Source organism: Phyllostomus hastatus, unplaced genomic scaffold (assembly GCF_019186645.2).
Source record: "Phyllostomus hastatus isolate PE091 unplaced genomic scaffold, TTU_PhHast_1.1 phas_contig_159, whole genome shotgun sequence".
In the NCBI taxonomy this organism is placed as follows: domain Eukaryota; kingdom Metazoa; phylum Chordata; class Mammalia; order Chiroptera; family Phyllostomidae; genus Phyllostomus; species Phyllostomus hastatus.
The window spans coordinates 28451335-28473342 of record NW_025333640.1 but is presented as its reverse complement, the minus strand read 5'-3'; the positions used below and the strand labels follow the sequence as shown (position 1 = coordinate 28473342).

Genomic DNA, 22008 nt, shown 5'->3' with positions numbered 1-22008 from the left:
CAAAGGATAAAGCAGTCAGAGTCAAGGGCAGATTACTACAGGAAACAATGAAAGAACAACGGCTGACTTCTCATCTGGACAAGGCAGTCCAGACAACAATGGAACAGCATCCTTGGCATTTTGAAAGAAAAAAAAGAAATATTATTTAAAAATTTGTATCTAGTAAAAGTGTACTTCAAAAATAAGTTAAAATAAAGGTATTTTATTATGAAAAATACTTGGAGCAAACATAAAATATAAGAAATGCTAAAGAAAGAAGGGAGATCATACCATGTAAAAAGGCAAATCTACTAGAATGAAAGACACTGAAAAAGTAAATAGTGGGTTATACAAGATTTCTCCTTATTTCTCTAAAAGATGACTATTTTTTAAAAGGGCAATCATAATAGCATTGTAAGGTAGAGTTTATAAAACATGAAAAATCAAGGGTGTGTTAACAACAACACAATAAATAAGGGACAAGTGAATGGAATTCTACTGTTGAAAGGTACAACATTTTGGAAGTGAGAAATAAAAACTAGAAGTGAGAAGCATACAAAACGAAGTGATACCGTAAAGAATCTCTAAAGGAACATTAAACAATCAGGTGTTAACATAGTCATTTTGACCCTAAATAGACTTTAATAAGTTAAGAGTAAGGTGATGTTAATCCAAGAGCCAACTCTACATAAATGTAAAAAAGCAAAAGAGCTAAGAAGCCAAGAAAGGAAATAATCAGAATGTTAAAAATACCCAATACAGCAAAGCAGTCAGTAAAGTAGCCCAAAGTAGTCAGGAAAGGAACAACAAAACCAAACAAAAGTAAGAGAATAAGGAAAAAAAATAAGATGAAGGCAAACTTAAATAATATCAACTATTAAATTCAATGTAAACAGAGAAAAAGTAAAAAAAAAAAAAAATACCTGACTAAACAAGCAGTTAAGAAACTATAACCCACAGGCCAAATCTTACCCATTTGTTTTTAAAAACTTATTGAAAAATAGCCTTCTCGGTGCACTAACATATTGTCTGTGGCTGCTTTTGTGCCACTGTGGCAGGGGTTCAGTGGGTGCGACAGAGCCCATGTGACTGACAAAGCCTAAAATGTTGACCATCTGGCCCTCAACATAAGAAGTTTGCTGACCCTTGAGCTAAAATTTGCTGACTGGTTATACATACAGCCAATTTTGTGAGACTGAATTAAAGAGCCAGATCCAACTGTACACAACAAGACAGAATTTAAATTTAAAGAAAAAATAACTTGAAAATAAAAAGGTGAGAAAAGTTATACAATGTAAACAGAAAGATAAGAAAGCTGGTGTGGTTATATTAATATAATACAAAGTAGACTTCGAGACTAGATATATTCCAGGAAATAAAGATGGGTATTTCAAAATGACAAAAGGGCCACTTCATCAGGAAGACGTGGCAATCTTAAATATGTATGCACCTAGTAACAGAGCTTCAAAGTTCATGAAGCCAACACTCATGGAACCAGAGGGAGAAATAATCAAATCCATAATCTCTGATGATTTTTAATACACTCTCAGTAATTAATATAAATAAGAAGACAAAAAAGTCAATTAAGAAAAAGATAAGCTTAACGTTTTACCCAACCTCCTTGACCTACTTGACAATTACAGAACACTACAAGGTAACAACTGCAGTACCCACAGTCTTTTCAAAAACATGGAAGAGTCAACCTAATCTAGCCATAAAATGAACCTCATTATATTATAAAAGGCTGAAATCTCCCAGAATATGTCCTCTTCCCAAACTGGAAATACATTAAAAATCTGCAATTAGATATATCAGAAAATAAATCACTGAACATTAAATAACCTATTTCTAAATAACCCTTGGGCCTAAGAAATAAAATGAAAGGGGAGTGAGAAAATGTTTCAAACTGTATGACAATAAAACTAAACAGCAATATTATGGGATATTGCTACAGTGGAGATTTTGAAAGACATTAATAGTTTTAAATGCCTCTATTAGAAAATAAAAGGTCAGATTTTGATTTAAGAACCTGAAAAGGAAAGAGCAAATTAAACTCTAAGTAAAGAGAAGGAAAAATGTATTAAAAATCAGAAGAGAAAATAAGGAAACATTAAATAGACAACAATAGAAAATATTTTTTAAGAAACACAAATTGGTTCTTTGAAAAATTTAATGAAATTGATAAACTGCCTAGCAAAATACTCAGAAAAAAGAGAAATTAAGAAAATTAGTAATGAAATAATAAATATTGCTAGAGATCCTATAGACATTAAAGAAAAATGGAAAAATTATGCCAATTAATTCAATAACTTATATGAAATAGGCATATTCCTTGAACAACTCAACTTACCAAAACTGAATCAAGGAGAAAAAATAAACTAAATGGTATTCCTCCTTCTATTAAACAATTTGAATTCATATTCAGAAAGTTTCCTACTAATGGAGAAAGCAAAAAAGAGGAAAAAACAAATAGAAGAGGAAAAAATACAAACAGAAAGTGCAAAATAAAAGCAGTAGAAATTTCAAATGTATTATGAGAAACAATATACAAAAATAGACCTACTCAATCAAAAAAACTAAGTGTCCAACCTGATAAAAAATAACCAAATAAATTTAATAGTATGGGCTTTAAAAGATACAAGTTTACACTGGAGCACTAGATATAAAAGGATGGGTGAAAAGAGTAAAAGCAGTTAAATGAAGGAAAAAAGAGTGATGTAGCCACATTGCCACCTGGTATCAGACAAAATGCATTTTAAGCCAAGAAAAATGACTGGGGACAAAGAGGTCTCTACCTAATGATAAAACACTCAATTCACCTGAAAATACAACAGTGGACAATTCTGAAATTGTGTTAGCAATGCTATATAAAATAAAAGTTGATAGGACTTACAAGGACAAAATAAAATATTTTCCCTCACCCCATTTTAATGGAAGATTTTAACACACTTAACATATTTCAAGAATTTCTTTGAGTTCTTAATATAACAGGGAAACAAAAATTAATGATATGCCAAATATTTGAATACAAATTATAAAAATATAGAACGTATATTTAATAATATATAAATGATAAAATGATAGAATCCAGCAGCAAACAAAAAAAGAAACATATCTTCTTAAATATACATAAAATATTCATCAAAATTGACTAAATGTTGTCCTTTTTAGACAACTGCTCCAATTACAATAAAAATAACTTGGAGATCAATCACAAAGATATCCAAACAATTAAGGCAAGGTTTCAAAACAGATTTTGACCTGTGCACAATCTTTAATGCAAGTCCTTTGGCCATGTGATCTAACTCTGATTGCCTGCAGGCACCACATTGCACTTTGTGCATGCACTGCAAATATTAATGGTAATGAGAGGTGCCACAGGGATGGAGAACGACAGGACAGGGGCAAAAAGACCAGAAAATTAAACCTAGAATGTGACTCAGGGCTGGATCTCATTCCAGAAGGGAAAAATGCTTTAAAGGACATTATTGGGATAATGAATGAAATTGGAATAAGAATTGCAGATTAAACAAATATTAATACCACAGTTTCTGAATTTGGTGAGTGCCCTACAGATATATAACAGGATATCCTTGTTCTTACAAAATACCATTGCAGCATTATGAAGTGAAAAACCATGACATATGCAACTTATTGTCAAATCGTTCAAAAACTCAGCACGTTGTGTGTGCTTGCACACACACGCACACACACACATATATGATCTACTAGTTGGAGCAGTCCCACACTCCTACTGACAGATTTGAGGGGAAGTAATAGATTCCGTAGTCACTGTGTTAGTCGCGTGAGAAAAACATGCGGGATGATATTGGTGTGGGCAAAATACAATCTGCCATGAACCCTGAATAAAGAAATGGAAATAGTCTCATAATTAATATATATACAAAAAGGATTACCAATGCTCTCGAAATTGTGAAAAATAAATAAAGCTCTCTTTTTCTTAATCATTAAAAAGGACAATGAATGGTTAAGAGCTTTGGCTTTGGAGTCAAACAGACATGGGCAGGGTTAAAATAAATTACCTGGCATGGATCACTGGGATAAGAATACCTACTCCACATGGCGGTCACAGAATAATAAGGGCTTGTTGTTACCATTATAAGTACTAACTGCAATGTTTTTGGAAAATATAGAAGTATGAGAAAAAGAACATTTGTCACTCATAATTGCACCACTCCAGAATATCGAAACTCATTTCAACTGACATTGCCAAAACATAGTAAGAGTCCTGTTTTTTAAAAAAAGGACACGATTCGATATAAAAATGGTGTAAAAGAAGACAAAGATCTTGCTGTGTGTGTGCCACCATATGCTTCCAGTGGGCATGGCTGTGCAGGGCGGATGCAGAGCTGGGGCAGCCAGGCGTCTCACACGGCAGGCGACAGGGGAGGACGAAGCCCCCGAGGCGGGCCAGAGGGGGCCTCGCCAGCAGGGGGTACGCAGAGCACGGGTGGGCCTCAGACCCGTGGGGGGCAAAGGGAACAGGCCTGAGAGCAGCAGAGACACGGGGGACGGGCCGAGGGACCCATTCATGCAGGGCCCTGGGGAGGTGGGTCGGAGCAGACTCTTGGGGCCTTTGGGCGAAAGCAGTGAATAAGGCGTAAGTCCTAGGTCAAATGATGAGCACAGATGCCAAATTAAGGAATATAATGTGAATAATTTTTCCATGTACTTTGAAAGTTCCTTTTTTTTTATTCTTCCCAAAGCCTATCATATACCATACACCTCCCATTAGGAACTGAATGTTTGTGTTGCTCCAAAATGTATAGGTTGACATCGAATCCCCCAATGGGATGGTATTAGGAGGCAGGAGCTGTGGGAGGTCATTAGGTCATGAGGGTGGAACCCTTGTGAATGGGATTAGTGCCCTTCTAAGAAGCCCAGAGAGCTAGCTCCCTCTCCTTGTGCCGAGTGAGGATACACTGTGAAGATCCAATGAGCAGTCGTCAGTCTGAAGCCCAATGAGGGGTTTCAGAACCCAGAACCCAGCCGCCCTGGCATCCTGATCTCAGACTCCCAGCCTCCAGAACCGCGAGGCATAAATGTCTTGTGTTTGTAAGCTCCCCCGTTGATGGTGCTGTTATAGCAGCCAAAACTCACAAAGACGTGCCTGCTTTTCAAAAAAAAAAAAATTCCACTTTTAACTACTTAATGTTTTTTAGGATGTAGAAATTCTGTTTTATTCCTATCTGGTGGCCCACTTTATAACATATTGTCTAATGCTAAAATACAAACATCACAAGCCTACTGACATCTAAGTTGAGGCTTCTCCTAAGACCTGCTTAGGAAAATAGACATTTTTTCAGAGCTGTGGAACGAAAGCCAGCCACACCAGGCAGAGATCAGTGAATCACATCATATGCGGCTGAGAAAGAAAATGAAATTGTTCCATGTGGAGAGCAGAGACTTAGGAGGCCCGAGCTGCCTGGCGGACGGGGAATGGTGGCTGGGCAAGGACACTCTGTCCCAGGAGGCCGGCCCAGGCACCTCCTGAACATCGGCATTAACTCTCACTTACAAACAGTCCACACACGACGTGCGTCCTCAATTTCCCCATCTGTAGGTCTTTTCCAGCTGTTACTTGTCCGGATTCAAGGATCACAGCCAGATGCCTGCCCCAGCCTACCCCCGAGGCTTGGAACAATCTGCCTTGCACGTGCCACACGCAAACGCCCTGCTGGCCGCAGGAGGAAAAGGAGGCTTTGCCCTTCCACAGCTGGAACGTTGGATTTTAAGCCACTAGCTGGGGAAATTCTGGACTTCACGAGTCCTTCTCCTGCCCTTGGAAGAGTCGCAGAATGCAGCTGGCAGGCACCAAGAGTTGCTCGGGGGTCTCACAGATCCTCTGCAGTCCCTCAGATAACATCGTGTCCTACGTTATCAGTTACCGACCGCCTGACAGCCAAGACTCTTCCTCCTCTAAATCCCCCAGCAAAGGAGGACGGGATGTGTCCTCTCTACTGGTCTGTACCTGCTAAGGGGTCTTTGAAAACAAGCAAATTTTATTTTATTTTTCCCTACGAGAAAGGGAAGGAACAGCATGTATGGCTGGACAGTTACTAGAATCCAGTACCCAAGCACCTGTCTCCCTTGAGCCGGGCACTGAGCTCACTTCCTCAGATCTGGTTCAGAAGAGAGTAAAGGATTCCTGGCCCACTGCAGCCCAGGGGACACAGCTCGGTGCAGAGGAGAGCTCAGAGCCTCAGGACATGCCACCGAGCCTTCACCCTGGAAAAGTCTGAATCAGGACTCCAGTCAGAAGAAATGTTTTACTGAGATGGGTTGGTTACCAAACGCCCACAGCACCCCTCCTTAACTGCAGTCAGACCTGGTCTAAATCAACTGTCTATATCTTGCTCTAAAAATGCAACACCAATTTTTATTTCAAATGCGTACTTTTTTCAAGGTTAAACGTCTAACTGTACATTGGGGACGGGCACGATGATGCAGTCCGTCTTCGTCATTCTCTTTGTCAGAGCCAGTGTCATTTGGTGGCTGGCGTGAGGCTGTCGGGCGACTTCCACTAGAGACCCACTTCCAAGGGAAGCCAAAAAGGATTTGTTGTCAACCTGCTGATTATCATCCCGGCCTCAGCAGTCCAGCCAGTGTGACAAAGAGGAAGACAGGTCAGCCCAGGACAAACTCTCAAGACAAATTTGCATATCGATTCCCATCTCTCCCTGTCTCTTTTTGATTATATTTGAGGCTTGCTGGGATCCAGGGACTCTTGGGAGTCGATATCTTTTCAAAGAGAGAAAAACCTCCCATCTTTCACAAATTTGTTTTCAGGATGAATTTTACTGTTGAAAGCTCATCCATAGCAGTATATGTCTCTCAAAGAGGAAATAAAACATTTTTCAATAAATTGCCCTCGCCCAGGGAACAAATGAAATGAGCTTTATGTCAATACATCTATGACAAAGAAAATATATTTGTGACCTTTATCAGTATTATTTTCTGTTTGTGCAAATTGCTACGAAAAAAATGTAGGATGCTTATTGGGTGAAATGTTAATGAAAAACTCTGAAGATGGCTTGTTACCACCTGGCTGGAATCCCAAGGATAACTGTCCTCCGTCCTTGCCTTTCCCCCTTTTTTACACAAATGTTCAGTCCAGGTCTTACCGATTCCTAAGAAAACACTAGAAAGGCATTGCCTTGGTGACGGATTGCCACCTTCAGCAACTGAAAAATAAGGAGACTAGCAGCAGTCCGTTTCCAGGTAAGGTCATCGTCGTTGCTGGCACGCGGGGCAACTGTGCTCATTTCCAAACGAGCTGACCTGGAATGAATTTTTCATTCAGAATTGCCCTTTATACTTTGCGTAACTCCTCTGCATCTCTTCTCTTCTCAAAAATAACTCCAAAATATTATTAGCTAGGGGTTTCTTTCGCCTTCGATTTCTCAAGTAAATGAGTCATGCTGTTCTCTAGGACCTCTGTTACTAATGAGCTTCTTTATTTGGGCTGAAGCACTAGTGGCCCTGAGTGCTGACAAGCAGTAAAAATAATTGCTTGGAACTCAAACAGTGCCTTTGTGTGTGAATAAGCCAAGTGCACTTTGAGCTACAGACCTGCTTTTTCCTTCCTTCTCCAACCCCTTCCTGTCCGCACCAATATTTATTATAACGTTGTATCTATGTTTTTCGGTTAAGCCATATCCATACTTTAAAATTATTGGAACAGTATTTTAAATTCAGTTCTACGTTAATCAGCAACACGTATCCTTTTCCAAAACCAAAAAAAAAAAAATGTTAAACTTCAAAATTATTGAAATGATCTGGGGGGTTCCTCTATTACATATTGAAGATGTACATATATTTTTAACAACTTAAAAATATATGTATATCTGTGATATGAAAGGATTCGGTCTCAAGGTGAAGGGCTCGTGAATTTGATTTTGTAACTCTTTTCTGCTTCACTGAATTTATTAAATACAATGAGGATTTGAGAACACGCATCAAATAAAATTGCTTAATAATTCTCATATAGCTAAACTCTGACCCAAGCATGGGGCTTTTGTACACCCACCCTAGAACAGAGGGGAGCCGGTATGCCTAACAGTGGACTGACGTGTGCAAAAAAAAAAAAGACTAAAAATATCTTCTATTTGCAGTGCACATTACAATTTCAAATGACATAACTCCTCATGATCAGACCTGCCTCAACTGCAACTGCCTCGGAGGGTTGGCAAGGATTCAGTGCAACAATGCAGGTGAATTCTTGACACATACACAGGCCACGATAAATGGAGACTCTTGTTCTTGGTCCTGATTTCATTTCCTTCTGTGGATGGCGCACATTTCTATTCCATATGTTCTCATAAATCTGTTACTCCTTCCTTCAAGTTAGCACTGAAATCAAGGAATAGCCACCGACTTTCTCTTAACGTTTTTTTCTGAAAGGTGCTGAGCAATTCATGGCGTATGAATTCCTCAGACTATATTTTATGTCTATACCAATTTCTCTCACTTTCCTGAGTCTAGACTTCCCTGGGATCAATTAGAAATAATATTACAGTGACTTTGCATGAACTTTTCAAACAAATTTTCGTGTTTAATTATCCATCTCTTCGGAGATTACAGTGTATGTTCTCTCTAGATAGTTTCTTCTCTGGCAGTGATCTCAATTAGTCCTTTTTTTTCCCCATTACTTCCCAATTGCAAGGCGGTAATATTAACTTCTGAAAGAGCTGGTGTGAGACTGTCAGACGAAAGCAGAAAATTAGAAATGAAGGAGCTGTTGCATCTCAGAGCTGAAGGTCCTCCCTTCTCATCAAAAACAGACCGTTTGCCCATGAAGCCAGCAACACAACGAGGAGATGCATCTGGAGCCACGCGGAAATTATTTGAGGAAAAAATGTGGCTTTAATGGACTTGCTTTAGAGAGAAATAAACTGTTGCCCTGTGGTCAGCGGAAGAGTTTATCCCGTTGCCTCTGCCCTGTAAAATGGTTCCTTGACCTTTAGTAGCCAGCCACTATGCTCAGCATCTCACAAGAACCTTCGGGAACGTTTTCAGTGGCGTCCCAGTGATATCTACTCTCTGAAGAAAAAAAGACTGTTGAATTCGTAGTACAATGTACACTGGGAGAAGTCACTCCCTTTCCTTTGCTCACAGAACCCTAATTTCTTTCAGGTCTTCCTCATTAAACCCCAGCTTCCTCCAGGCATCGAGTGCTCCACTAGCTCCGAGGAAGGCGGCGTGTGTCTGGAGCCAGCCCCAGCCCTGGCCCTGGCGGTGAACCGGAGTTTGTCCAGTTCCCCTTGCCAGGGATTGACTGCCCTATGCTCGGCCATGTGACTTAGCTCGGGCTGATTGAGAGGATGTTAAAAGGAGGATGCAGAAGACGGGGCTCCTCTTCTGCTCTTGGAGGTTGTCATGTCTGCAAGCGGTTATAAAACTGCAGCACCCGTCCTGGACCTTGTAGGGAGTCAGCCTGACCGGAGCTGCTGGGGGTGGCGGGGTAGAAAGATAAACATGAGGTAGGATTTTGATGACACCAGGAAACTGTTGTTGGATGAACTAAACTCAGGATTGTCCTACCTCGGGAGTTTTTGCTATGTAAGATAGTGAATCCCCTTGTTATTTAAGACATGTTAAGATTCTTGCAGCCAAAATCAGCCTAACAAAGCTACAGCAATAACATTTTATGAGATGTCTGCCAAAAGCTAGACAATGTGCAGCACTTTAGGGCTGGACCAGAGGCTCTGCTCTTATTACATAGCATTCGAAGGCCTATTCTCTCTCGGCTTCCAACTTATAGGCATGTGCTCTTACAACTTAGAAAGGGAAGGTGATGCAAAGCATTAATTAGGCAAAACAACAAATATGTCAAATATGGAAAAGTGAGCGCATTTCACAACACTCACCAAAAAAGTCTAGTGGTAAATAAAGGACAGGCCTGAATCTGAAACTCTCGTTGTATTTGTCATTCTGGAATGCCTACGCTGAGTGAATGAATCCTTAAAGGTTATCTGAATAAGGCATATGAGATTGAAAACAATATGGGATTCTATCAAATAGAGTGAGAGCCAGAAACGGCCAAGGTTAGATGTAACAGGAATAATGTTAAGTCTTAGATCCAGGTCCTAGAAAGTGCAGTGTACAAATGTAGGAAAGGGCTGAAAAGAAGCCGTAGTGGTCTTCATGGTCCCCAAATTTGGTACGGACAAGCAGTATGCAGCCCCCATAAACCTTGCAAGATCTTCCTTTATCAATTGAGTATAGTGTCTAGAAATAGGTAATTTCCAGCCCCAGTTAGGTATCAAAATCACCTGTGTCCTTTTAAAATACAAATATCTGGCTCACCTCCAAATACAGCGAATCAGAATACTACAGAGTTGGACCAGGCTTTGCGCATTTTGTAAAATCCCACAGTCAACAGCCAACGAGCTGGTCTGCACTCCAGACCAGGCAGGATCTGCCGAGCTCAGCTCTAACACATAAAGTGGGAAAATGCCGGAAGTTCTTGTGTCGTCATATTAAATCTGGAATATGCCATCATATTCAGAAACGTCAATAAATCGTCCTAACAGCTTCTCTGCCATGTCACACATGAAAAAGACAATGTCTTTCAACTCACAGAAGAGACACGCAGAGGAGAATGTACAATCAGAGAACTTGGTAGGAAAGCACAGCTACGTGTGTTACTATGAAAGGTTATTGCTCTGTACAAACTGGCCACGTGCACGAAGGACCAGCAGTGTGCCTGAAGCTAGTGTCGACAACTACAGAAGCTTTCCCAGTCAGCTCCAGAGACGAAAAGATACCGAAGAGCTCAGATACCATCGAGCAGCAATAAATTATGCAGGAAAATTTTTTCAACGACTGACTCAAAAAAAAAAATGAGGTAGTCATGCTATAAAGAAGCCCAATGTGCAATAACTGTTCATCATAAAACAGTAAAAATGAATCTTAATCATGTTAATTATTCCAACTGTCCTTGTAATAATGTGGGTGCAAAAACCATTGAAAGTAAGTTTTTATGAAAGAAAATGTTCCCTGACCATCACGTGCTCTATCTTCTGTCTTTGGCCAAACAAGGGTGCTGCCACACCAAGGGACGCCACTGGGCACCACCAAGAATGGGCCCCTCTCACAAGTCCCCTCCGCTGCCCGAGCTGCGCCCATTCTTTGGGTTGCAGAGGACATGATCGCCTTTCAGAATTCTTCCCGAACAACCTGCCCAAAGCTGGGCTGACGGTTCCCACAAAAACAAACACTAGCCCTCACACCCCGTGCAGGCCCCCGACACAGCATCGATCGTGCGGTCTTGTCCCGTCTCATTTATCTGCACTCGCCCCATCGTGCAACGTGTGCGCACACACCCGCACACTCTGGAAGCTCCTCCTGGGCCGGCACACGGCAGCTAGCACCTTGTGGAAAACGCAGTAAGGAAAAACATATTTTTCGTGAGTGAATACATTGTCACAAAAAGAAGTGATTTTTTTTTTGCCATTGGCTAAAAAACCACCCAAATCTTCTTGAACATTTTTTGTTGTATTCTGCAGCATTCCCTGTTTTATCTCCTGGCCCAGGGAGCAGGGTTCTCAGTCCTTGCACACGCTGAAAGCCTGATTGGAGTCCTGTGCGTAGGCCTCTTTGGATATTTCTGCATGTTGGTTTCCCACTTTGGAAACAGAGAACATGGATAATGTCATACACTGTGTTTGAAATCATGACCGTGGAAGCCTTTCCGAACAAACATACCGTGACAGCACCTGGTCAGGATGGAGAAAACGTGTCCATTTTGGCACTCCCGACAATATTTGCAGGTGACTGGGTCATCTGTTTTCAATTACTTTTATATTTTAAAAAAAGGTTCCCATTGGATGTCACAGTAATCAGGGTTGTGAGAGGTTTTTAAAGCCTCTTCCATCTTAGAAAAACTCACCTGAAAGTCTTTGTCAAGCCAAACACATGTGGCGTTTGTTGTTTTCCTGTTTTTCACACATCAACAAAGGTGGAAAGATTACATGGCCCGTTTTGTCAGATATCAGGGTAAGTGAATTGCCTTACGGATGCCCTGTTACAATAGGACATTGGGGCAGCCCTGACTTTTTATCCTTTCAAATATGAATCAGACGGTTCAGAGAAGAAAACAGTCTTAGCCAAGGGGAGAGCATAAACCATTTCAAAATCTTTGACAAGATAACTAAGCCAACTGCGCAGACAGGGAGGCTGGCCAAAGGCAGCTTGAGAACCAAAAAATGGCCGTTTCTGATTGTCTAGAAACCCTAACACAACTGAATTTTAAACAAAAATGTGTCACACAACTTGAGCCCTTGAAGGGGGTGGGGGGTTAACGCCCTTTAGGGTTCCATGCAGAAAGCATGGTCCGGAACAACATGCAAAGTGCATACATGCACACCCACACTTTCTTCATTTGTTTGTTTTGATAGATTCCATCCTCCGGTGTTAGCGGCCCTGGCCCTCATTCTGCATCCCCTGGCTTTCTGGAAGCATTTTAGAGTCTGAAAACACTCTGGCTGGTGTTAGAGTTGAGCAAAAGAAATCCACGACCACACGCACTTCAGTTCTCCAGCTGTCTTCTCCCCACCCGCCCACATGGTGTGTATGTTTGAGGGTTCAAACATACACACACAGAGTTTATTCAAGTGCAGAAGAACCTTGAGAAGGTAGATCATCTTAGTGATTTAAAACCTCAGTGTTACTCTGAGAGACGCCATAATTTTATGAGGTAGGTCTACTCAAGAATTAAATGAGTTGCCCTGAGCTACCTACCCCTCCTCTGGGTGAAGCTGGTCTATGGCACATCGCCAGTACTGAAGGAATCCTACAGAAGCATTTTGCAGCCCAAATTTTTCCATCATTTTCCTTGTCTGGTTAGCCTAGACCTAATTCACTGCAGCAAACTGTTCTAAGACACAGGGAGAACAAGATGTTCTCTTTAATCACTCAAGTAGAATGCAGTGGATATGGGGGAGGGGGAGGGCATGCATCTGAAGAGGTGTGAGCCAGAGGGAAGAACGTCAGAACAAGAATATCTTAGCCTCTAGCTGTGTCCTCTCGGAGAAGTCATTCAAATTCTCTAAGCATACATTTCTACCTGCTTGCAGCTACATTCTTAATAGAAACTTACATAATACTGTGATTTTTGGTTAAAAGCTTATAATTAAATATATTCTAAGTCTTTTGCCAAATATATTAAGTTGTCAGCAATGATGGAAGCCTTTCATAATTTTATAAAACTTACTAATACATTTTACTTATGAAATAAAAATGATAGATTTAACAGAAATTGTTAAATCTATAGGTTTTACAGAAATAGGCTTAACAGAAATTGTACCTCGGTATATATTAACTCCCCTCCTTTTTGGATTGAATCCTCAATAACAAGATGTACACCAAGAAACAAACCACAGAATATATTACAAAGCACCAAGATAATGTCCTGGCAAACACAGGTGGAAGCCTTCCACGGAAGAAATTGACATGTGACTGCCAAGGGAAATTGAGCTTGAGAATTGCAGTGCAACATAATATCCCATCTTAAGGAAGAACTCAGAAACCATAAATACATTCAGCTTGACTCTTTGCTTTTTGAAAGGAAGAATAAAGACTATCATGAGGAAATGGGAAACTAGCAACCACAAATCAAAGTGCCAGCTATACCTCCAGAGTAAAAGTGGTGCCAGACCAATTTTAACTAAAATCCAATGGTTATGCTTACACTCTCTGCAGCTAGAAAACTTTCCAAAGACAATAACAAATTTTGCTCAGTAAAAGGAACATTCAAAAATGGGGGGGCAGAAATGAGAGGGGGGGACAAATAGTCACGACAGATAAAATTTTTCCAGCTCTTACAAGAGGAAACAGAAATTTCTGGAGGAAATTAATGATTAAACATATTCATTGACAGCTTCCTAAATGCTATAATCTGCTCTTTAAAATTCTTTGAGCTTGTCCAATTTTAAGATGTTTTATTTCAAGTTCAAAAAGTTAGGACAAATGCTAATTTTATTACTTAATTTATGAGAGAATAATTTTTTTCTTTAAAAAAAAGCTTTATCATATCCTCAAGACATTTTCTTTCCCCATTTAATGTGTCAAACAAAATTATGCATGCGTATGCAATATGATATATCATTTACATCCAAACTATAAACAGCATTTAATCTGCACTTCACAAATAAATACAAATAAACCAAAACAACAATAAAATCTCTTTTCTTACTAAAATCATTGTGCTCATTCTGACCCTTTTAAAATGGTTGTTGAAAGGTATATGAAAGAACACACACATCAAACAGATACTGAAACCCTCAAAGGTCATTTCTTGCTTTCCACAGTAATGAAAAATTCAAGGCAACTGTCAGAAAATAGCTGGTACAGCACCACACTGGGCAGACATCAAAGAAGCTGTTGATTTTATGGTTACCTTCAAACAAACAAAAAAACTAACTTAGCTGGTGCTCTGATGATGCTGGGATGCTGCTCTGTGAACATAACCATCTTATTTTGACAAGAACAGAGAGGAAGCAGCTATTCTCCTAGGAGCACATTAGAATCCAGAGGGCCATTGTTTTTTATGAAAGTTTCTTGGGAGACACCCCAGAGCTCTGAGGGTTTCTTTATTATGCAACCCCCAAAAAGTCAGACGCATCCTCTGTATCTCCACCCGGCCACCTCCCACCATGGACAACGATCAGAATAAAACTACTCGACCTAATTAGTGAATTAGGCAAAACAGTGGAATACCAAGTCAATATTCAGAAATCAGTGGTATTTTTTGTACACTGACAATGAAATATCAGAAACAGAAATTAGGAAAAAAATACCACTTACTACAGCAACAAGAAAAATAAAATACTTAGGAATAAACTTAACCAAGGAGGTAAAAGACCTGTACTCAGAAGACTACAGAACACTGAAGAAATAAATTAAGAAAGACACAAACAAATGGAAATATACACCGCATTCACAGACTGGAAGAATCAACATCATTAAAATGTCCGACTACCCAAAGCAATCTGCAGATTCAACAAAATCCCTGTCCAAATGCCAACGACATATTTCACAGAGACAGAACAAATATTTCAAAAATTTATATGGAACCATAAATGACCCCAAAGGGTCACAGCAATTTTGAGAAAGAAGAACAAAGTAGGAGGGATCACAATACTGGATATCAAACTATAGTACAAGGCCACTGTAATCAAAACAGTCTGGTAACAGCATAAAAACAGACACATAGACCAATGGAACAGAACAGAGAGCCCAGAAATAAACCCATGTCACTATGGACAATTAATATTTGACAAAAGGGGCAGGAGCATAGAATGGAATAAAATTAGCCTCTTCAACAAATGGTAGTGGGAGCTTTGGTCAAGTACATGAAAAAAATGAAACTATACCACCAACTTACACCATACACCAAAATAAACTCAAGATGGATAAAAGACTTAAATATAAGATGTGACACCATAAAAGTCCTAGAGGAGAACATAGGCAAGAAAATTTCAGATATTCCACAGAGTAATATTTTCCATGATACAGGGCAAGGGACATAAAGGAAAGAATAAACAAATGGAACTACATCAAATTAAAAAGCTTCTGCGTGGCTAAAGAAAACATCAACAAAATGAAAAGGGAACCAACCATATGGGAAAACATATTTGCCAACGATACCTCAGACAAGGGTTTGATCTCCAAAATATACAAAAAACTCACATGACTGCACTCCGGAGGACAACCCAATTAAAAAATGGCCAAAGGACCTGAATAAACACTTCTCCAAGGAGGACAGACAGAGGGCCCAGAGACACATGAAAGGATGCTCAGCATCACTAGCCATCAGAGAGATGCAAATTAAAACCACAATGAGATACCACTTCACACCAGTCAGAATAACCATCATTAACAAATCAACAAACAACAAGTGCTGGTGAGGTTGTGGAGAAAAGGGATCCGTAGTGCACTGTTGGTGGGAATGCAGACTGGTGCAGCCACTGTGGAAAACAGTATGGAATTTCCTCAAAAAACTGAAAATGGAACTGGCTTTTGGTTCAATGATTCCACTGCTGGGATTATATCCTAAGAACCCTGAAACACCAATTCAAAAGAACCTATGCACCCCTATGTTCATAGCAGCATTATTTATAATAGCCAAGTGCTGGAAACAGCCTAAGTGCCCATCAGTAAGTGAGTGGATCAAAAAAACTGGGACATGTACACAATGGAATACTATGCAACAGAAAGAAGGAACTCCTACTCTTCGTGACAGCATGGATGGAACTGGAGAGCTTTATGCTGAGTGAAATAAGGCTGGTGGCGAAAGACAAGTACCACATGATCTCACCTATAAGTGGAACTTAATCAACAAAACAAACAAGTGAGCAAAAAAGGACTGGAGACATGGAAATAAAGAACAAACTGACAGTCACCAGAGGGGAGGGGGGAAGAGGAAAGTGGGAAAAGAAGGGGAAGGAGCGGGTCCAGGAACATGAACAGAGGACTCATGGGCAGGGACCACAGGGTGGGGATGGACCATGGGGGCGGGGGCAGTAGAGCAGGCCCCCGGTGAGCAATAAGGAAAAAGGTGGGACAGCTGTCATTGAACAACAATAAAAAACAAAATTAAAATTTTAAAAAATACGTTTTAAAAAAGGAATCGACTGTGAGACGAGAGCGCCTCAGGAAACTTAAGGAACTGGAGACCTCCAGGTACACACGCAGGAGCGCGGAGGTCGGGGCCAGAGCACGGAGGCTCTTGAACAGGAAGCTAAGAAGTTACACTTGGTCAGAAGGGCCACAGGGGACTACTAACTCCTTGAAGCAAGGGAAGCATGTGCTCTCAGTAAAGTAGAGGAAGTCATCTACTCCAGCGGTGGGTGACTAATCAAGCACTTGAAAATAATAAAAAAGATTTGTTGCCATGACTCTCAGTAACATTCTAGAAAGTTTATCATATATAAATAGGAGTTTAAGCCACACTGAGAACATGGCTAAAGGGAGAGAACAGGATGCTACACAGACTTTAGAAGTTTCCATGGCTTTTTTCCTGCCGCAAAGCTTGGTTGCCTGATGGTAAAGAAAGCTGGTAATGGGTAACCCAACATTACAGATTAGCAAGAAAATGGAAATGTTGAAATGACTAACGATGGGTCCTGAGGGACAAGCAAGGCAAGTGCAGTCTACAAGGTAATATAGGAGGAAGGGGGCTGGAGACTGGATCTGTAATGCTGTGAATTATTACAGGAGTCACTGTCACCGAAGCAGGTCCTGAGTCTGTGGGCATACTGAGCGGTGGGTTGCACCAAAACACTCTCTCCAAACACAGCACAGAATGTAAGGCTAGACCGATCCCTTTGACTGTATCTGGAGGAACAGCATCAGTAGACAGGTGGAAGGCGGTCCTTGAGGTTGGAATAGACGGATCTCCTCACCCACCTCCAAGCAATCACCGAGAGCCAGTTCGGTTCAAAACAAAATATTAAAAACCAATTTCTTTTGGTTACATTTAGAAAGCTGTACTGGACTTTTATTGCTAATGCCATCAGAATTCCTATAGTCCTGAAGAGACGCATTAGCTAAACCAGCACAACAGCACAGTACGCCAACACCCTTCTTTTATCTATGTGACCTGGATTAAAACTGAGCATCGTTTTTTAACCACTATTATCTCTCTTTTGTAAGGTAGGATTTCAATTCCTAAAAATGTACGGGACAACTGCCAGTGAAAGGTACTGGTTCTCTATGAAAATGTAGTAAGAATGTGATATAAATCAAAACTACCATTCTTTTCCTGGTCACGAGGGCTCTATTGTCTTCAATAAATATTTAGTTCATTGAAGTTGGTATGTTGGTTTTTTCCATCCCATTAGATTCTCACTTAACAAGACTTTTTCTCTAAAGAAAATAGAGGTATTGAATCAATATAGCATCCTATAGAAAAGTACAGAATAGTCTATCATCTGCATAGACATCCTAATTATAGAGCAGAATCAGCAACAGAAATATACGTTCACAGACATGGACAACAGGGTGGTGACTGCAGTGGGGAGGGGAGTATAAGGGAGATAAATGGTAATGGAAATAGAGTAAAATATAGAATGTGATATATTTTGAATATGTGTATATATATATGTTAATAACTATCCATTTAATTAACCATATTCCAAATGCTTTTAATTTTATTTATAGTGTAGAGCAAACATTATTTAAGGGGGATAGCCCATCAGTCAATCATTTATCTAATCCATTGCCATGGTTTAAAAAGATATTCAGTGTCGCAGGTTCGATTCCCAGTCAGGGTACATGCCTGGGTTGCAGGCCATGACCCCCAGCAACCGCACATTGATGTGTCTCTCCCTCTCTCTCTCTCTCTCTCTCTCTCTCTCTCTCTCTCTCTCCCCCCCTTCCTTCCTTCTCTAAATATAAGTAAAAAATCTTTAAAAAGATATTCAAACACGGAATAATAACAACATAAGATACAAGTAAAATATATACATTTGCTTCTTCTCACTTGTCTAGTTAAACATCATCTGGACTCTTTATTAAACAACTCATTCATGGTGAGTCTGATACTTAGCAGAAGGCAGAAATTCTTTCCTCATAAAAAAATCTTAAGCGGAAGGAATTCAATGAGGGCTTCCTTACCTAAAATCATGGAAGGCTGGAGCTGGGATGGAATGCAGAAATCATGCTCATGGGTTCTTAAACCTAGAAGGCCCACAGATAATGGCAGCCTTTGCTGTTGCGCGAAAAACCGTGGATTTGCTTGTGCACGTGCATTTCAGTGGGAGAAGGAAAGACAGTGGAGATACACGGAGATTTCAGCAGATTCTTAAGTCACTTACTGAACCTAAAAGAAAGCAGAAACATCTGCTTCCTACTTATTTGACACATTAGATTTATTCTCTATGTTCTGCACATGTAGAATAAGCTCTATTCTACACATCAGGTAACTGAGACCCAAACTGGAGAGTAGAGTCACTGAAAGTCAAAGTTATGGAACCAGTTAGTGGTTTAGCTGACACTGGTCTCTCCAGCAATGATCTAATGCTCGTTCTTCTTCCCACATTGCCCCCATTCAGAGGCCTCCACTGTGGAATCTTAAAAATAGAGCTTTTAAGAATGGGAAGTTACGATGCTTTAGTGTTTCCCCGGTCATTCTTCTATCCTGTTCTTCCTCTGGAACAAACACTTTATAACTGAAAATTAGAAATTTATTTAGAGCAGGGAAATTCAAAGAAGTGATCTACCTTTGTGCTCTAAACCTGGAGGAGAAATATGAATTTTAATCTGTTAAACACAATGAGAGCAGGTAGCTTACGTCATGCAGTTGAGACACCTACAGGTGTCATCATCTTTCTTTAGTATAAAGTGAGAGTGAAGAAAATGGGACAGACTGAGTTCAAACCCAGCCTCCTTCACTCTCCAGAGGTATGACATCACACAACATTTTTAGCCTTTCCTGTGCCTCTGTTTCTGACCCACTGGGGATAATACATGTCCTAATTTCGGTTTCCCAAAAGAAACCTGTGGGATCTTGTGTGTAAATAGTTTACTTGGAAGCTGCCTCCTGAAGGAATGAGGCATGATAAGAATGAGACTAAGCTGTGTTGGGGTAAAGTATCAAAGCTGCTTCTACAAGGCGGGGTGGTGGCGGGGGCAGCCTGAGTCATCGGGACCTCTGGGAGGACACAGAAGAACTCTTAGGATGGCTGATGGGAAGGAGGGGAGGCTGGAGAATTAACACGCCAGCTCTTGTGCCCTCTGACCAGGCGTTGCCCTGAAAATATCAAATCTTCTTCACTCTTGTACACAGACTCACAGACGGATCCAGTGGCTTCCTACCGCTTTGGAGAAGGCCTGAGACAGAAAGCAGATGGACACACAGTGTGTTTGAGGTGAGGCGCTCAGCGCGAGTCTGAGCTCGCACAAAACTATCTATCACCGCGGTGACTGATGAGGGTTGAGTCACTGAGGACAGTGACACAAGGCACTAAAAACACCGGCTCTATTATTTACCTCAAAACATTGCTGTAGAGATTTAATAAAAGTAAATTAAGTTAAAGTGGTTAGAACGAACCTAGCATTTACTAAGAGATCAATTCATTTAACTGTGATTATTATTCTTTTAATATTTATTGAGCGTCTACCAAATGCCGTGTACAATGTATCATGTGATACAAAACAAATAATAATAAATAGCACAGACTCAGCCCTCAATCTCTTCACAGTCTAACAGAGAGAGCAAAGGCTTGAGCATCTGTCAACAAGGCAACACATTTTACCATAAAAGTGCACATTGAGTCTAATTGCTCCACAAAGCAGGGACAAACACACTCTGCCCAGAGATCTCAGCAGGCAGAAAGGTCTCACCGAGGATGTGACGTCTGCACAGAATCCTGACAGATCAGTAGGAATGGCCTCGGGCTGGGGGAGCATTTCAAGGAGTGAGAGCAACATACGCAGAAGCAGATCAAGGGTCAAGAAAACATGGGTTCTGAAAGAATAGCAAGGGGTTCAAGGGGGCTGAAACATAGAATCCCATGGGTGAATGTCAGGAGGCATAGCTGTATCCCGAAGAGACAAAGCATGATGGTCAAGGATAACGCATTTGCCTTAGTTTGGAACTCATTCTACAGGCAATGGGGAACCATGGAAGGATTCACGTCTTCGGAACTGGTTGGAAGTACCCAGGATGGATGGTTGGTGGAGGACAGCGCTGGATACTGACAGAACCAGGTGGGAGGCTACTTCATCTGATTTATCCGAGGTAAAGATGACGGAGGCCAAAGCTAATCCAGAAGAGTGGCAGGGAGGATAAAAGGCGGGGTGTATAACATGTTGGTGACTGGATACATGTGGAAATTGAGGAAAAATAATGTTTTTAAAATGACCTCCTTCTGGCTTAAGTAATTGATTGTTTAGTAATGTTTGCAATCAAGACAGCAAATAAGGAAGAGACCACATCTCAGAGAAAGGGGAAAACATGAGTTCACTTTGGATCTGTTGACTCTAAGGGATCTACCAAGTCCGTGTGTGTTTCCATGGTAACGTCGGCCAGAGGGACCAGCTGAAGTGAGAAGGCCAAAGAGGTCCCCGTGATGCTCTGCAGGGCACTCTGCAGTACTCCTCTGGGCCCCAAGCTGAAGCTAGACCTTCATCAGTAAACCTGGTATTTCAGTAAACTACAAGCTGCGTATGACCATTTTTTAACTCCAATAATTGCCTATATCATCACTAGCATACATATGAAGTGCATGATGGGTATCTTAGAACATGATGCAGATAAATGTTGTGTCTGCCATTCCACCACTGACAATTTCTTACTCTTAAGATACTGTTCTCTCTAGGAGTTTTTAATTGTAAAAGTGCAAATACTTTTCGATCCACACATTGAGGCATTATTACTCATGGCAAATCTATGTTTTGCTTCATTAATCTAGTTTTTTTTAAGCACTAACGGAGGAGGGGCTTTGATGTGGGGGCAGAGGAATGGGGTCACTTGCAGCACAGAAGGAGGGGACGGGAGGGGAAGGGACTAATTTTCCTTTGGGATCACAAGGCAGCACCAAGAGGCCCAGCCGCTGTCTGGAGGGGAGGGGGCTTGAGTTGAGGAGGAGTTCACAGAACGTGGAAAACAAATCAAGTCCGACGTCACTATTTTAGCTCTTTGGGCTCCACTTGCAAAATCTGGCACAGCTGTAGTGTCAGCAACTACAGTGGGAACACTGCAAGCCGACCGACTCATGCTTACAGTATGCTAATAAGAGTGTTGGTTTGTTTGTTTGTTTGTTTGTTTGTTTGTTTGTTTGTTTGTTTTTACCAACTCAGATTGTTTCTTAATCATAAGGATTTGCCAGGGAACCTGAGTACCTCCTTGGTTGGAAGAAGCCAGCCACCAAGGTCCAATAGCACTGTTCAGTTTAGAATATGAAGTTATGTAAAGTAAAATTTTATAATAAAGATCGATCTGTATTTGATCACATTAACCTAAGTGAAAAGGCTGTCCTTTGTGAGGGGCCTAAGCCAGTT

The 22008-nt window shown here is 40.7% G+C and overlaps 1 protein-coding gene and 1 pseudogene across 1 annotated transcript in view; both read right to left on the bottom strand.

Annotated features, from left to right (window-relative positions):
* INPP4B (inositol polyphosphate-4-phosphatase type II B) overlaps positions 1-22008 on the bottom strand; it is a 520158-nt gene that overhangs the window by 450931 nt on the left and 47219 nt on the right. The gene's annotated exons all lie outside the window — the stretch shown is intronic.
* Positions 1-22008, bottom strand: part of LOC123813985 — a 33829-nt pseudogene that overhangs the window by 6612 nt on the left and 5209 nt on the right.